This window comes from Saccopteryx leptura, chromosome 3 (genome assembly GCF_036850995.1).
Source record: "Saccopteryx leptura isolate mSacLep1 chromosome 3, mSacLep1_pri_phased_curated, whole genome shotgun sequence".
NCBI lineage: Eukaryota > Metazoa > Chordata > Mammalia > Chiroptera > Emballonuridae > Saccopteryx > Saccopteryx leptura.
Window position 1 is genome coordinate 31,702,705 of NC_089505.1, and position 19,233 is coordinate 31,721,937.

Consider the following 19,233-nt stretch of genomic DNA (forward strand, 5'->3'; position numbering starts at 1 on the left):
ACCTCTGTGAGCACAGAGACAAGGTGCCACTTACTCAGAGTGTCTGGGGAGCTGGCCGGACCATGACTGCTTTTGCAAGGCACAGCGGCCCCAGTGGGGCGAGGCTGCCTGTGTGGGATGCCATGCACTGGCCTCAGAGCACCAGGCCCCTGCGTTCCCGTCCCTGAGATGGCTGCGGGCACAGGAGGGCTGCTTTGCCTAGAAGTGGCCATACTGAATAACAGACCCTACAGATAACAGACGTGAACACCGGGAGGCTTCATTCCATTAAGGAGGTTTCCTGAGACTCAGGTTTGCAAACGCCAGATGGGACCTGTGCAAGAAAAAAATTCACAGAAAAGATCTTTCTGTTTGTAGCTCATGGCTGGATGTAGCAGAGTGAAAAAAGAAAACTCTATTCACTGAAATTTCCACTGTTTGGTCATTACTCGAGCGTTAGAGGTTTAAGACACAACAATTATAAATCCTCCATAATGCCAAGGATAACTTGCTCCAGAGATAGCAAGAAAACCAATATGCGGAAGGAGGGCGCGGAGCCACGCCCCTGCGATAGCCCCCGGGCCAGCACTTGAGGAACTTCTGGTTAATTTTAGCACTTTCCCCAGTAGGAAATACCATGTGTCGGGGGCACCTCTCCAGTCCACGCTGGAATGCAGCTCCAGAGGTTAGGGGAGCCCCGTTCGTATTTAGTCTGGCTGTACCATCAAGAAAAGGAACAAAATGTGCTTCTTCCACAGCTGCAGAAACCTCCTGTCCTGGCTCGAGCGGTACAAGAGCAGGTCTTGTTCAGTACTATTAATATTCTGGAAAGTTCTCTGACTCATAAAACTGCAGAGGTTAAAAAATTTTTTTTTCTTTCTATTACAGAACTGGGGAAAAGGAGTAGCCACCACATTTCTCAATCTGGCCACAATGAGCCCGCAGAGGGATTGTGATAGATATGAGACCACAATGACAAGACACTGAGCGGGACTTTAAATAACTGTACTGATTACCTGACCAGGCTGTGGCACAGTGGATAGAGTGTCAGACTGGGATGCAGAAGGACTCAGGTTCAAGACCCCAAGGTCTCCAGCTTGAGTGTGGGCTCATCTGGTTTGAGCAAAAAGCTCACCACCTTGGACCCAAGGTCGCTGGCTCGAGCAAGGGGTTACTCGGTCTGCTGAAGGCCTGCGGTCAAGGCACATATGAGAAAGCAATTAATGAACAGCTGAGGTGTCGCAACGAAAAACTGATGATTGATGCTTCTCATCTCTCTCTGTTCCTGTCTGTCTGTCCCTATCTATCCCTCTCTCTGACTCTCTCTGTCCATGTAAAAAAACAAACAAACAAAAACTGTACTGACTTCCTCCAGCTCTATAACCAATTCCAGTGGTAGGTTTCTCTAGCTGTCTGGGGCTTCATATTTGGTAGGTTTGAGTCTAGTCTACTCTCCACAAGAGAAAAAACCCTGCTTATTAGTGATGTCTGCTAAGGGGGTTGGGCCAGGGGAGTCATATCAACTGCACTGCAGAACAAACCTGGTTTTACACCTGCTTGTTAACTGCTTAGGTAAACTTTGAGACTATAGGGATGGTGTAAAGCCAGTTGTAAAGCCAGTAGCCAGGGTCACCATCACAGCTGCCTGGCCCATACAAGTTCGCATTGGATTCGGACAGACGGTAATGAAACAACAGAGCCAAGAACTGGTGGGCCATCGTCTTTAATCCTAGCTTGCACCCAGCGGGCAAGTAAAAAAACACACTGGGCTCCAAAACCCACTCATTCAGTGCTCACAAAGCTACTGACTTATCCGAGTTTCCTAGAATCAAAGGTTTCTAGCTCACCAGATTTATTCACTTCTGTTTCCCATCTTCTTCCCTCTTCCTGCACAAACTCTGCACAAACTGGCTTCTCACTCAGCACTCCATCATCTTGGCTGCTTCTCCTGGCCTCCTCCATGTGGCCTTTCTTTGCTCTCTGCTCTCTCCTCTAATGCCAATCTCAGGAATGGAGAGAGCAAGTTCCCGGTCTGCCTCACTTTATAGGGCAGAAATCAAAACCTTTAATCTAATATACAAAATAGGGAAGTCTCTAATACAAAGTCACTTATCTGAGGCATGATGGGATTGCACCACCCCACATCAAAAAGGGTGGGAAAGGCTTAGTCCTAAAACCAAGCTCCAGGCTACAAGGATCCTGCCTGCCCACAGCCTGCCCCCAACACACATTAATATCACCTGGGTGATGGGCTTCCACATGGGGAGCGCCATCTTTAACAAAGTGAGCATAATATATTTCATCTGCCCAACAATCTACCCCTAGGCTCTCTTTACTACCCACAATCTACCACCGGCATCCCTGTGCAAGGAAATTAGGTACATTACACAAATTACAACAACATGACAAATCATACAATTTCAACAATTACAAAGGTACACTTCACCAGTCTCTGAGCACTTTGCCAAAAGCGCAAAATGTCCTCAGCCTTTCTAGCAATGGGAAAAGATTCCCGGGGCAGGGGTGTGCTTCTAGCAAAGCTGCCCCCACCCCCATCAGGATATTTCACATTGTCCAAAATCCGTAAGTCCATCCAACAAAGGGGCCCACTCCGGTCATAGTCCATGAAATCAGTCCATGCACATGGGGCGTCAGCCACCACCCTCATTCCTGCCATCCTGGCAGGTCTTACACTTTCCCAAAGAGGAGCATGTGGCAATGGCAGTCAGCATTTCCATCTCTGCTCCAGAGAGCATGATGGTATCCACCCCTATTGGGCAGATAAAATATATTATGCTCACTTTGTTAAAGATGGGGCTGCCCACATGAATGCCCACCACCCAGGTGATATTAATGTTTTTTGGGAGCAGGCTGTGGGCAGGCAGGATTCTTGTAGCCTGGGGCTTGGTTTTAGGACTAAGCCTTTCCCACCCTTTTTGATGTGGGGTGGACTTTGTATCAAAGACTTCCCTATTTTGTATATTGGATTAAAGGTTTTGATTTCTGCACTATAAAGTGGGGCAGACGGGAAGCTTGCTCTCTTGGTTCCTGAGATTAGCATTAGAGGAGAGAGCAGAGAGCAGAGAAAGGCCACATGGAGGAGGCCAGGAGAGGCAGCCAAGATGATGGAGTGGTGAAAGAGAAGCCAGTTTGTGCAGAGTTTGTGTAGAGAGAAGGAGATGGGGAACAAAGGAGAATAAATCTGGTGAGCTAGAAACCTTTGATTCTAGGAAACTTGGATAAGTCAGTAGCTTTGTGAGCACTGAATGAGTGGGTTTTGGAGCCCAGTGTGTGTTTTTACTTCCCCGCCGGGTGCAAGCTAGGATTAAAGATGATGGCCCACCATCATGGCTCTGTTGTTTCATTACCATCTCTCCGAATCCAATGAGAACCTGCATGGGCCAGGCGTCTGTGATGGTGGCCATGTATACTGACTTCACAACCCCTATGTCCCAAAATTGCAGATCTACCAGGAACATAGTAAGTATTCCTTGCTGCTGGGCTCTCACCTTCTGGAGACTGAAGATCATCACTCTAGCCCGATACTCTTATCCTCCAAAGAGGAGCTGGAAACATCAGCTCCTGCTGCCAGGCTCAAGCCCCAGGCTGCCACTGCCATCTGCTCAGCAGGCCTTGCAGCCCCAGCTCTAGCCTCATCCCCAGCCTCCTGCCGCTGCTGGCTCTCCACATTGTCCAGGGCAAGCTGCAACTCATGAACCCGTGATTCCTTCTCCAGCATCTGCTCCATTTCCAGGTGAATCTCGCAAACCTGGTTGGTCTCCTCCTCCAGTGCTTCCTCCAGCTCCAGGGTCAGCATCTGTTTCTCCCATGTTTCCTCCAGCTTCTTCCACTGCTCAGTTTGCAGGTCCCGGGCAGCCTCTTCCACAGAGCTATTGGTTTCCTCATGCATGGCTGTAAAAGTCAGCCAGCCTATAGCCCCCAAAAAGACAGCCATGGGGAACCATAATAACAGCCAGTCCTCTACTCCACCAATCAAAGGAGGTGGTGGCTCCTTGCCGATCTGTATCAAATCCTGCCACAGACTATGCCAAATGTAAAGCCAGTAGCCAGGGCCACCATCACAGCCGACTGGCCCATGCAGGTTCACATTGGATTTGGACAGATGGTAATGAAACAACAGAGCCAAGAACTGGTGGGCCATCATCTTTAATCCTAGTTTGCACCTGGCAGGCAAGTAAAAACATACACTGGGCTCCAAAACCCACTCATTCAGTGCTCACAAAGCTACTGACTTATCCAAGTTTCCTAGAATCAAAGGTTTCTAGCTTACCAGACTTATTCACCTCTGTTCCCCATCTCCTTCCTTATCCCTGCACAAACTGGCTTCTCACTCAGCACTCCACTATCTTGGCTGCTTCTCCTGGCCTCCTCCACGTGGCCTTTCTCTGCTCTCTGCTTTCTCCTCTAATGCTAATCTCAGGAACCAAGAGAGCAAGCTCCTGGACTGCCTCATTTTATAGTGCAGAAATCAAAACCTTTAATCCAATATACAAAATAAGGAAGTCTCTAATACAAAGATACTTATCTGAGGCATAATGGGATTGCACCACCCCACATCAAAAAGGGTGGGAAAGGCTTAGTCCTAAAACCAAGCCCCAGGTTACAAGGATCCTGCCTGCCCACAGCCCGCCCCCAACACACATTAATATAATCATGTCCATCCCAAGCAAGAAGGGCAACCGATACCATCACCTGGGTGACAGGCTTCCATGTGAACAGTGCCATCTTTAACAAAGTGAGCATAATATATTTTATCTGCCTAACAGATGGGCTCTTAGATAACTTTATAGCTCTGAACACACATTCACAGCAAATTTCTAAGAAGTATGAACAGGAGAAAATAAAGGTGAAGAGGTTTTTTACATTTATTCCCATATAATACATATATGAAAAAGAAAATACAGTACTAATAAACTCTTTTAGAAGGTGATATAGTCTGAATTTTATTCAAAACTCTTTACATCCACACATTTTTTTCACAGCTATACAGTGACAATCATATGTATTACAGTTTACAGATTTGTTCAAAATAGAAAACTGGTTTTTGTTTTGTTTTTTGTATTTTTCTGAAGCTGGAAACGGGGAGGCAGTCAGACAGACTCCCACATGCGCCTGACCGAGATCCACCCAGCATGCCCACCAGGGGGTGATGCTCTGCCCATCTGGGGCGTGCTCTGCCGCAATCAGAGCCATTCTAGTGCCTGAGACAGAGGCCACAGAGCCATTCTCAGGGCCCGGACAAACTTTGCTCCAATGGAGCCTTGGCTGCGGGAGGGGAAGAGAGAGAAGAGAGGAAGGAGAGTGGGAGGAGTGGAGAAGAAGATGGGTGCTTCTCCTGTATGCCCTGGCCGGGAATCGAACCCAGGACTCCCGCACGCCAGGCCGACGCTCTACCACTGAGCCAACCTGCCAGGGCCAGAAAACTGTTTTTAACAGTAGTATTTTATTTAAGAAATTAGATTCACTTCTGAACATTATGTAAACTTCTTCAGCAAAGCGGTTGCTTATCATTAAACGGTGACAAATGTTATAGCAGAGTTGGCTTACTCTAATATTACATTGTTTTAGGGAGTGGCTTACCTTCATTCTGGTTGACCTCCTTTATTAGTACAAGTAAAATTTGCTATGACTATGTGTTCAGAGCCATAAGGTGATCTAAGAGCCTATCCCTATCATTTCATTTTTAGGAAAAATGACATATGACCAAAGTTCTCATACAGTGTGATTTTTGAAAGCTAATACATCTAATTTTTTTTTTACCTTAAAATATATTTATACTATAAAACAAACCAACTTTGCTTCCTCAAATCCTCCTTCCTTTCTGAAAAAGCCAAGAGAGAAACAAAACAATAAGCAAAACATTGGTTTCCTGCACATGGGTGTGCCTGTGTGTCTGCATTAGAAGAAATATCAAGCCCAGGCCTGGTAACTGTTGGTTAGAGCATCATCCCAAAGCCCAGAGGTTGCTGGTTCAATTCCCTAGTCAGTGCATATACAGAAACAGATCAATGCTTTTGTTTCTCTCGCTCTGTCTCCCTACCCCCTCCTCTCTCAAGAAATTAATCAATAAAAGTTAAACATAAAAAAAAGAATAACAGAAACTATTAATTTCCAGTAACTATTCAGTAACAACAATAACAAAAAAATGTATAAGCCTGTGAGTGGGAACTTTGAGAAATGCCAAAGGAGTAATATTATTCTGGAAACCATATCTTATGTTATTTTTTAAATGTCCGGACAGATATTGCATTATTGTACTGCCTGATCCTCTCGTTTGCATAGTGTTCTGAAAACAGCCACAGGTAGGCAGCTTCAGGTGGGCAGCTGGCCCCTGTACTTGGAAAGGGAAAGAAAAGGGCTGAACCAGGAAAGGGGACTGGTGGCCACTGACCAGCTGTGTTTATCTGCACTGAGCTAATAAATAAGTGCCTCCTGACTTTAGACAGTTGCCAGGTGCATGTGGATAGAGGAAAACTCAGGGACACAGGAAGAAGAAGGGCCAGTGTTTGCTCTTGGTGTCTGGCTGCTAAAACAATTGACGCAGATCACACCAGGTGAATAAGGAGAGGCCAGTGGGCTGAGTAGCGGTTTAGGAGGGAATTGCCTCAAGACATGGAAGGAGTTTTCACATCCTGTTAAACTTGAGGATAGTGTTATTTTTTGCAGTAAAGCTATGGAAAATACTGGAAGATTTGGGCAGGCAGTCTGAAAACAAAAAATCGTGCTCCTTGTAATCATATGCCCGCCTCTTTGCCAGCAGAGGAGAAACAGACCAGCTGAAGATCATTTCCTTTTGCTCTGATGCCCGTTTGCAATGATTGATTCTTAAAGGTCACCGATGGCTTGCCAGAACATTCTTGTACGAGGAGTCCAGCTTTCTGTTTGGACGTTAGTCACATACGCATGTGGCACCTGAGCAACAAAGAGGAGATTAGGAAGAATAGATGTTCTTTTGGCTTAATCGCTGTCAGCCTGGAAACTCTTATATTCTGAGTGCTTTATTGGGCCAAGCACCTCCAATCCCATTAAAGAAAATCTTTCGGAATATTTTTATACCACAGTCTTAAATTTTTACCCTTTGCTCCCCTGTCCACTCTTTTATAGTTTTTCTCTTTCTTTTCTTCCCTTTTCTTCTTCCTTCTCAAACTTTTTCCCGAAACCCTTCCTCTGTTTGTCAGGTACCATATGGCTATGGGAGATTTATTCAGGAATACAAAAAGGTCTTGGCAATGGGGCGTTTGCAGTTTAGTGGGGGAACTGGAAACAATGAAAAGGCCCCTGACTTAAAATAGTTCATAGCCTATGGATGAAACTTTTTCAAAACAATACTGTAATTCACATAGGTAAGTTCTAGAAGCTACGTATACAATACTATAAGAATACAGAACAAGAAGAGATTACTTTTCTCTGATGGACTTTCTAAGAGGTGAGTGGGTTGGTGGAGTCAGATTGAAGGGATAACATTTGAGCTAATGCTTAAGAATGATGTCTGACCAGGCGATGGTGCGGGTAGATATATCGAGCATTGGCCTGGGACGCTGAGAACCCAGGTTTGAAAACTTGAGGTTGCCAATTTGAGCGTAGGCTCAGCAGCTGAGCGTGAGATTGCTGGCTTGAGCATGAGATTATAGACATGACCACACGGTCACTGGCTTGAAGCCCAAGGTTGCTGGCTTGAGCCCAGGGTCACTGGTTTGAGCAAAAGTCATTCACTCTGCTGTAGCCCCCCTTAAGGCACATATGAGAAAGCAATCAATGAACAACTAAGGTGCCGCAATGAAGAATTAATGCTTCTCATTTCCTGTTCGTCTGTCTCTCTTTCTTACTAAAAAAAAAAAAAAAAAAAGATTCATGGTTTACCAGACCAACTGGTGACACTGAATTTATTTCATATTTTTACCTAAGAGTAGGTGCAATGCAGTGAGTTTTTATAGCTATGGAGTGCAAATATTTCAAAATTAATTATTTCCCATCATGTTTTGGAGATGTATTTGGTTGCCTTTACTACTCTGGTATGTTACTCAGTCCCATCCCTTTCTCAAGGTCCCTCCTACCCACCCTGCTCCTCCATTTCTCTGGCTCAGTGTCTTTCAGCTTAACTCTTTACCATCCCGTCACCTCTGAGCCTACCTCTCATCACCAAAAAACTCATTAATATGAACTGCTCAACAAAGGATCTCCTACTCTGGGTCTCATCACATGGCATAGGCGTTAAAGTTTCAGCCTTTCCCCTTTAGCTTCTGTGAGTAGAAAAAAAATAGAATATTTATTTTTTTCACTATTAATCTGCAAAAAACTAAAAGCACTGGATTTCTTTTACCTGAAGAGAATATATATTACAAAAACATAGCAACTCTCTTTCCTCACCTCTTTCTATTTCAAAAATAAAAGAGAAACAAAGATATAAGCAAATAAAACATAACTTCCTAGAAAGTCAAAATCACCAAAGTTTTTATTTTTTAGTAATTTTCATCTCTGCGAATAATACTTGACTCCTGCACTCACGCTTTCCAATGCATTTTAAACTAGTATTGTTGTTCTTATTTATTTGTGACTCATTATATCATGTATTACATTATCTTACACCCTTATATTATATCATTATATCATTCTATCATTATATCACATCCCTATAATAAAAACATCAGTGTAATTACTGCATACTTTACCAGACCATGACATGTTGGTCAGATATAATTCTCCTGCTTAGCTCCCAATGATCATAAACAGAAAAACTGAAGAAAGCAATGGAGTCTGTGAGAACTAAAAAAATAATGCTTTTCCTCCCACTTTCTAAATTCTTCCAGCTAAGCTAAGTAGTCAAATTTACAGAGACAGATTAATAGAAGAAAATAAAATTGTAATACTTATGACCATAAATTCATATAAGCATGAAAAGTCCCAAAACCAGTGAGAGAAAATTGAGTGTACTGTATATGTCATTTTGGATAAAGAAGAAAGGGGGGGGGTGTCTTAGATTTTAAAAGTAAAAATGGGCAATTCTCAGGTAATTGAGGAAGAGCAAAAATACGGGCCGGCAAATTCTCACTTCAGTGGGACAGAGAGAGTGATCTACCTACCAGGACCCTGTATGGAGCCTTCCTATATACCATGCTTCATTCAAATCAGGCAAATATACTATGATTTTCTTCCTGGAGCAGACCTTTCCATCAGGAAAGCACAAGGACAAGGGTTAAAAGTACTATGAGTCTTTTGTTTCTTAATAACCAGCCTGGCCGATTGGCTCAGTGGCTGAGTGTTGGCCTGGAGTGTAGATGTCCTGGGTTTGACTCCCAGTCCGGGCACACAGGAAAAGTGCCCATCTGCTTCTCCTCTTCTCTTCTCTTCTCTTCTCTTCTCTTCTCTTCTCTTCTCTCTGTCTCTCTCTCTCTTCCTGTAGCCATGACTCAATTGAAGAGAGTGGGACCTGGGCACTGAGAATGGCTCCATGGCCTCTGCCTCAGGTGCTAAGAAGAGCTTGGTTGCTGAGCAACAGAGCAACTCCCCAGATGGGCAGAGCATCTCCCCCTAATGGGTTTGCCAGGCAGACCCAGCTCAGGGCACATGCAAAAGTCTATCTCTCTGTCTCCCTCCTTCTTATTGAATAATAATAATAATAATAATAATAATAATAATCAGCTTCAAATCAATATTCCCAAAAAAAGTTTTGGGGTGGCAAAACTTTGGTCCTCGTCCAGTTTTTTGGGCTAATATTTTCTAGATTTTCAAGACCAGTCTTAACTGTGAGAATCAATGAAAATTGGGACCAACTACAAAATAAAGTAAGTGAATTAACAGTAGGGACAAAAGTGGTTTGAAGAGACTGATGTCTAAGTTTGGTAGCTTATTATTGGTTCAGTTATATACATAGTTATGACAATGGATTTTGCTCTTGCCTTTGTTTTTCTGAGTGACTGCACTGAAAAAACCCAATTGCTTTTAAGTTCTGAGGAGAAGCAGGCCAAGTACAATTTTAGGGAGTCTGCATTTTCTAAACGTTTCCTAAATTTTCTCTTTGAAGGTGGAGAAAATATTACTTTCTGAGAAAAGGTATGTACTTGGAATAACTGTAAAGCTAAAAATAGTGAAAATTGAAAATAAGAATGCCTGGAGAGAAGAGAGCCAAACTGTAGATTTTGGTTACTATTTTTGACTTACAATGTCTCCAAAAAAAAGAGAAGAAAACAGAATTCTAAAAGGTTATATTAAAAATCCAGTTAATGTTATTTGAAAAGCAGCTGTCTTTTATGGTGTAAGAGTTACTTCCCTTAAAATAACTCATTTCGTTTCATTTATTTTTATGAAAACTTAGTATCAATTGAGTTAGCCTAGGATACTGGGCATTATTGGTCGGATAGCTAAATATAGTCTTGTAATTGTAGACAAAAAAAGGGGCCACATGCTGAACCTGACCAGGGAGGCCTGCATGGTGGCCTTACAAACTTAGACCTACAGTAACCACACAGGATGGCCTGAAATTAAAACTTTCTAACTAAAAGCAGTTCATGGTGGGTAGTCCTGTCCTAGGGTGGTATTATTTCCTAACAAAGGTCAATGCTTACCCTAATAGAGCCTGTCTGGTGTCTTTTGCATTTACAATAAATACTTGATAATAATGCCTTTGAAATGTAAGAGTCATCTTTTTCTTGCTGCCCTCAGGGCACGTGTTCCAACAGAGCAAAACCCAACAAATAACTTCATCGTTATTATTGTCATGTAAATTAACTATCATATGTAAAAGAATTATCCAGTTTCAGAGGGTTCCTTGCTTTGCTTTCTCCCACCTCCCTAATCTACCGCCAATCAATTCCATGGAACCCCCTTACATCTTCCCAGTTTGATTCTAATGTATAAAATAAGCAGTAAAACCACCATTTTCTCAATCCATTGAGACTTTGCTTCCTGGCAGTTGTTGACAGTTTGGCTCAAATCAACTCATAAAAATTCTTAAAGGTTTAGAAATTTCTTACTTTGACATAATCATAGAATAAAACTCAGAGCATTCTACTACAAAATGTAGATTAACTTTCTTCATAATTGTGAAGAATGCCAGGTTTCCTTTCAATTAAAACATATCAACCTCTTCATAAAGCACCTAAAGTTTCAAATGAGGATGTGAGAACTACCAACTGAGAATGGTGAAATGATCCATCTAAAAATCCAGTGTCATGTGCCTTTGGAACTACTATTTGGATATTTTTTAAAAAAGCAACAACAACATTTTTATGTATCTGATGGGGGAAAAAAACCCAGCTATGAAGCCATATATTCTAGGGATGAAATCAGATATATATTGTTTTAATCTCTTATCTAATCCTATATCCTTTAAATTTGATAGTAAGCAGCACTGTGACAACACCAGCTCCAAATAGCCAATTTTATCAATAGGTTAATGCAGTGGATACCATTGATCTTTGTACAGTAGCATTTTCTTTGCTATGGAAACAGTTTCTGAAACACTAAGGAAATGAAGCGTGATAGTTGTCCCGGGAGTTCAAGATTTATTTCATGCATTGTTGATGACATGGACCTTTTATCGAGATCATTGATTGAGTTACTTTGTGAAAATTCATAAAATCATCGTTCATGTTTTCTTCCTTTTTTTTTTTAATCCTTCCCCACCCAACACCTGCCCACTAATTTGGGCCATCTTATTTCCTGAAAAAATACAACCTTTAAATTTTGAGTGAGGCTTTAAAGCTGGTTATAAATACGATGTCAGACAAGACGTTACACTGGCAGAGAGCCATGTGTGAAACTTTTGGGGGATCAGTGATTGATAATGTACTTGAAAACCTGGGCTTCAGGTAAAAAGCCCACTTGTAAAATATTTAATGGAATAGCTCAGAGGGTTTGTGGATGTTGGAAGTATGGCTTCATAAACAGAATGAATGATTTTTGGTCAGTGTTTAAATAATGTAGATATAAATATTGTCAAAGGCTTACTTTATTTCCTTGAGGAATGTTAATTTCATTGGTGGAAATATTTTCTTTATTTATTAACTATAGTTGTTCCTAAAACATACCCTATTTCTCAAATATTTAAAAAAAAAAATCTCTGTGGTTCTAAATCAGGGGCATGCCTGTTATCCAACAGGATTAAAAAATAAATCCTGATTCTCATTACATTCCTATGGAAGAGGCAGACAACATATACCATTACCTTATTTTAACCAGTTATGAATGTAACCATTAACCCAGTAGATACACATTAATTGAGGACCTAACAGGTGTTAGAAGAATTCCAGATGTTGAAGATATTTTAAGTGTATTGTATACACTTAAATCTATTAGTGTAGATACAACCCTGGTTTTGAGAAAAGCTAGAAATCTCAACAGAGTCTAGTGCAGATAATATAAACTGATAACCCAGGGCAAATTGTAGCCGGCAGAAATGTTTGTTTTGATCTGCATAGATTATTTAAAAAAATAAACATTGATATAGTTGAAATAACGATACTTTTCTTTCCAAATTTGGATTTTTAGGCTTTTATTGAAAATCTAACATTGGACTACTGCCTAACTGGGACGTGTACTCTACTCCTTCTGCTTCCTGGTAAATACACCAACCCACTTCATTCATTTATGTGTAGTAGTAATGCAAAGAAGTGTCTGTGAGACTCCCTAACACTTGACAAGTCAATGGGTGTGAGAGACTATGGGAAGTATGGTAAGCAGAATTTCAAGATGGCTTTCATGACCATTACCCTCAGTATTATTCCAGTAATTCTATTTTATATGGCAAAAAGGAGATTATTCACATGGTACTAATCTAATCTAATGAGCCCTTTAAGATCAGAGATTTTTTTTTTCTGGCTTGGAGCATGAGAGAAGTCAGGCGGATTTAAGACATAAGAAGCACTGAACTCAGCAGTGAGGAAGACTGGCCACTGCTGGTTGGAAGACCAAGTAGGTAGAACTGAGGACTGAACTGTAGGAGCTGAAAAGAACGCCTCACTATCAGTCAGCAAGAGACAGTGATCTCAGTCCTACAACTGCAAGAAACTGAATCTGGCCAACAATGTGAATGAGGCTGGATGGGGATTGTTCCCTTAGAATCTTCAAATAAGTGTCAGTCCAGCTAGTACCTTGATTTCAGCCTCGTGAGACCCTGAGCAGAGAACCAAGTCGAGCTCATGGGGACTTTGGACCTACAAAACAGGGAGATAAAAGATGAGTGGTGTCTTGAGTTGTTAAGTTTGTGGCAATTTGTTTCAACAGGAATAAAAAAAACGATCTAAGTGAGAAAATACTAAAGTCAACTTAGGTGACTAGAAATACACAATTATTTGTATGTAAAACAGTGAACCTAAAAGATGGAATCAGATTGAGAAAGAATTTAGTTTCTGATGGAGATCCTCGAGTGTGCCATACAATTTTATTCAGTCTTTTATTCATTCAGAAGCACTTATAATACATATAATGCATGCTGGGCATTGGGCTCGATTTAAAGAAACTGATAAAATTGATCTAGATTCAATGTCTGGCATGTAATAAACACTTAATATAAGTTGAATTGTTGAATTCCTTTGAGAAGTTATAATCTGGTGCCTTGAAATTCTTGAGCTACATAGTGAATAAATGTTTATAACTTCATTTCTCCCCAACTATGTTTTATTTTTATTACTTTCTTATCATCCTTTGTTGCATATTTTCTGCATGCATATATTTACCTTATTTACTCCTGAACATAGAAGTACCATTGTTTAATTCTTTGCTCCAGGATTTATAAACAGGTATTATATTGTGTTTGTTTGAAAATTGCAGATATCATCTTACTGTTCACCGTTGAATCAATGGACTGGACAGACTAAGTTCCCTTGCCTGTGAGTTATTCCTATGCCTGAAATCCACAGCAGATATCAGGCCATGGATTCTGTCCCCTGACATGCCGTTATGATGCATAAGCAGGTACCAGTGCTGGTCAGGAGGAGATCCTCTTGTGCTGAAGTTGGTTTTGTTTTGTAGGGTTCCATTGCAACATTCTTCAATAACTATAAAGTTACAGCGTTCTTTGTAAGACTTTCCTTGGGTTTTTATTTGAGATTTACTATACATCTAGATTTGTTATGGTGAATGATTCCAGATCTCTTTAGCTGTGTTTGGTTTGAATCATGGATTTCCTCTAAGTATCATTCATGGAAAAACCCAATAATGATTACCCAATTAAAATTCTGGAAAAAGAGCAAGTTCATCTGTTTCTGCCCTTACAATCTTTTTGTATTACTCCAGTTGGTCTTAAATCATTTGGTACCAATATTTTCATGAGAAAATGGATATAAATTTGATATAAATGGAATTTCTTAAAAAAATAAAAGGAAAAGTTTAGTTCCTAAAATTTGACTCAATCCAATTAGAGCAAAAGATAGAGATAAAAAAGATTTCTAAATATCAGCATAAACAATCTCACTGTTAAATATAATTATAAGTAGCTTTAAAATGACTGAGAATTAGCAACAGGTTTTAAAAATTAATATTCAATGTTTACAAGTAAGAATAAAAAAGATAATGATTTTATAAATTAATAGACTGCTTATAATGAACAATATTGAAATATAGATAGATAGAGATATATAAATATAGATATCTAAGAGCCATTTACAAACAAAGAATTATTGAAAGAAAAAGTAAGGTCACTCTCAACACATTTTGCAACTGCCTTTGCCCTATTGATCTCCACAGAAAAGCCTTCTCATTATCCCTGCGAAACATTAATCTCCCTGCCATGTCCTATATTATAGTCTTTATTGTATGATTCTATTTTATCTTCTCCATAAACTACCAGTGGCTGAAAAGATAACATTCACTATTCTATTGTAGTATTTCTTCTCTGTGCTCTCCAAATCCCAGCTAGAATATACGATCTGACTTTGGGTGATGGGCACACAACACAACCAACAGTTCAAATGCTGTGGAAATGTTTACCTGAAACCTGTGTACTCCTAATGGTCAATGTCACCCCATTAAATTTAATTTTCTAAATATTTTTTTAAATGCAAAAAATAATAATAATATAAACTCCCTGAGGAAGTTCTTTATTTCGCCCTTGTGCATTGCTAATGCCTAATACCTAGTAGGTGCCAATAATTATTTGTGCAGATTAATTTACTATTCAAATATGCTGTTATTTTGTCATAAACATGTAAAAATTAAGAATTTATATAAGCACTAAGATACATATTTTAAATTTCTTTTGTTGTAGTAGAAAAAGCAGTAGACTTAGAATATAGAATATATATAATTCATCCATCCATCCATCCATCCATCCATCTGAGCATGTCATATACAGTCCTCTCTCATTTACTTATATGACCGTAGTCAAGTCACAATCTGCCTGAAAATTTTTCTTTTCTATAAAATAACGATGAGTTCCATTTACTTCACCCATGAAGTCTAAGTAAAATATTTTATGTAACAGTTTTAAAAATTGTGAGGCACTCTACAGTAGTAAGATTATTATTATTAATATGACTAACATAATTGTCACTAGTAATGAACATATTCATTTAAATGATCAGATAAATAAGAATATTCCTTGACTTATATTTAGATCTTCCTTCAGTTCTCATATATGCTCAGGCAATTGAAGGCTGATGATAAAAATCTGTGACCTTTTGGCCTAGGGTTTAAAAGAAAAAAATCATATATTATGTGATGCATAACAAAGAACTTAGTAATTTTTTCTTTTATTCATTTATTTTACAAATATTTATTGTTCCAAAGTACATAGAACAGTAGGCTAGGCACCCCATATTAAGTGAACTACTTAGAAAAAGGCAATTTAAGGGTAAGTCTGTGTTATTTTATCTTTTTTTTAATTTTTTTTGTATATGCCTTGACTGGACAAGCCTACGGTTTTGAACATCCACTGTACCACCACAGGTTAAGTGAGTTATTTAAAAATTTTAAAAATTCAATTGATCAAATGATTTCAGATATTTTAATCTTTCTAATCATTTAAACAAAGTCTGGATTATTGTCTTGTTTTCACTTTCAATCCAGGGTATTGGCATCATTTAATGCTGCTTATAGGTAACATTTTTAGAACACTCAGTCATTCCAGTAATGAGTAGTACACTGCTTGCATTATACAGTTTAATACTTGTAACAAATCTAAAGGATATTCTTATTTTATATATTGAAAAACTAGGGTGACATGATTCTGAGACCACTCTCCTAGCCACTATGTTGTACCACTTCAGCTTTGCTGTCCGAATGTCTAGACACCCTGTACTATATAAAGATTAGTAGCTCAGTAATCTAATATGCTAGTGGTAATTGCTCTCCTCATAGAGCCCAGCTCTTAATGTGTGTGTGCAGATCACAGAGATGTACAGGAAGTATAATCCTGTAGACATAGGCAACTTTCCATGTTGTCTTTTCCACATTTTGGCAGCATAAAAAAATGAATGCATTATACAGTATTTGGAAAATGCAGTAATGCCTCTGAAATGCTAAGATATGTTCACAACTTGTCAGGCCAAAGCCTGTAGCAAACACTTCTTTGACATCACATAACTACAGGTGTCTCAGTGTGTCTGCCTCTGATGTGCTCAACAAGAGTAATGTGAATCATGGCTCATCATGTCCTGGGGAAGCTTAATATTGGCTTTACTGTTTGTCATCAATTGGCCCTCAAGTGCAGATACAGCAGTCTTTTAAAAACTAGTAATTGTCAGTGGTGCTGGCCAGTGGCTTATTGGATAGAGCATTGGCCTGGCATATGGACATCCCAGGTTCAATTCCTAGTCAGGGAACACAAGAGAAACAACCATATGCTTCTACCCCCTTTTTCTCCCCTTCCTCTCCTTCATTGCCTCCCACAGCCAGTGGTTTGATTGATTCAAGTGTGGCCCCAGGTGCTGAGGATAGCTCCATTGGAGCACATCAGCCTCAGGTGCTAAAAATAGCTCAGTGCTCGAACATCATCCCCAGATGGGGTTGCCAGGTGAATCCTGGTTGGGGCACATGTAGGAGTCTGCCTCACTATCTCCCCTCCTCTTACCTAAAGAAAAAAAATAGCAATTGTCCTAGTTCTTATGAGGCATTACAAAAAGGATATTCTCCTTAGCTCAATTTGAAAAAAAAACTTAGATGTCATGCTGTCCTATGTATATATAGAGAGTTTCCATTGAAATCCATAACTAGGAGAGATTAAAACAGATAACAGCTACACAGAAGTTTGGCATTTCTGGAATTGTGTCAAGACGAACATTACCCACCAAATGCCTCATTCTAAGCTTGCTCCAGAGGTTCCTTGCGCAAACTGAAGGACCGTGTCTGCAATTGCTACAAGCTCATGAGTAAAATAAGTTCAGAACTCACATAATTAATGTTTAGTTTAACAATATGCTGATACATGCTCATGTGATTGGCAAGATATCCAAGATTAGATCTTGTTTCTTTTTCCATAGAGTCATCTAGAAATGCAAGACAAGGTGGCTTGATTTACTTACCATTCTGATTAGATCTTCTCCTTCTACATAGAACTGTATGTATTAAGTATGACCTAACAACACATTCAAGTAAGTCTAGATTTCAAAGGAAGTGTTACTGTCACTTTCTTACTTATTAGCATTATTTCAACATGCCCTGACTGTTTTCCTTTTTTATGGGAAAGTTCAATGAGCTAGAAATCAGAGATGCCTGGCTCTTGTTCCACTCTTGTTACAAATAAGGCTTATCTCAGCTTGGTTATGTCTTTTTATTTCCTCCACTAATAACTGAGAGTTTGGAAGCTTCTTTTTAAATCTAGAAATCTCCTTCTTCTGCTATTTTCTTTAAAGTCAACATTTCTTTTCATCTCTGGACACTTCTATGTCTCTATTTCTTTGTTCACATTTCTTCTATCTTGAACCCAATCCAAACACTGGAATGAGTATTGGTCCAACTCAACTATGCTCTTGGATGGAAACTTATTCTTCATCTAAGACACCATATAGTTTCTAAGTGACTGAATCTTTGGGAACAAAAAGGATTTGGGGGATACCAATTATTTGTAGATTTTTTGTTTTAGTGAGAGAGAGAGAGAGAGAACAGAGACGGGGGACAGTCAGGGACAAACAGACAGGAAAGTAGAAAGATTAGAAGCATCAACTTGTTGTGGCACCACTTTAGTTGTTTATTGATTGCTTTCTCATATGTGCCTTGACCAGGGGGTTTCAGCTGAGCCAGTGATCCCTTGCTCATGCCAGAGACCTTGAGCACAAAGAGGTGACCTTAGGCTTCAAGCCAGTGACTTTGGTCTTCAAGTCAGTGACCGTAGGGCTCAAGCCAGCGATCATGGGGTTATGTCTATGATCCCACGTTCAAGCCAGTGACCTCACACTCAAGCTGGTGAGTCTGCACTCAAGCAGGCAACCTCAAGGTTTCAAACCTAGGTTTTCAGCATCCCAGGTCGAAGGTCTATCTACTGCGCTATCACTTGGTCAAGCTATTTGTAGAGTTTTGTTTGGGAGGGATGGAATAACAATAGGCCTATGATTGTTGTAGATGATTTGAGAAGGCCTTTGCTTTCGAAAGCATAAGGGCAGCCAATTTTTGTGGGCTTCTAGTGACATGTGAGAATAAAGTTCTGAAACCCTAAGTTGACTGTAGCAAGCCCAGTAAATGATTCTTTCTCCATATCTTTCTTACATAAAATTTTTATTATTATTATTACATATATTTATCTTTTTATTTCATTGTTTCCATGGTAGTTCTGTTTTAAGTTTTTTTCAACAGAAAAATAACTTTATTTATATCATTAAAATTTATTGCTAATCAGTAGTCTAAAAAATTTAAGTCTAAAAAACTAAAAATACATGAATACAATTGGCGGTAAGTCATCCTTACCAACCTGTGTTACCAAACTACAAAATAGTATATGACATATTATTTCATAATATGCAAGAAATTTTTAGATACCTTAAATTGTGTTTTTAAAAAACTTAATTAGAAAAGGAAGAGCTACATAAAAGCTCTGGGAATCTGAGTAAAAGAAACAAAACAATCTTATTTTTAAAGGCATTTCAAGGTAGCCACAAGGTGGGGCAAAGAGATCAGTCTAGCTTGGTTGTTTTCTGCAAGAGGCCAAGGAAGGCTGGGGGGGGGGGGGAAGCGTCTCCTTAGAGGAGGTAAATCAAGGAAGTGGAGCAGCCAGGTGGGGGTAAGGGAAGGGCATGTTTGCAAATCAAGTAACTTGGAACATGCTGATTGTACTTTCTTCAAAGGCCAAGTTCCTCTCTCTCTTCA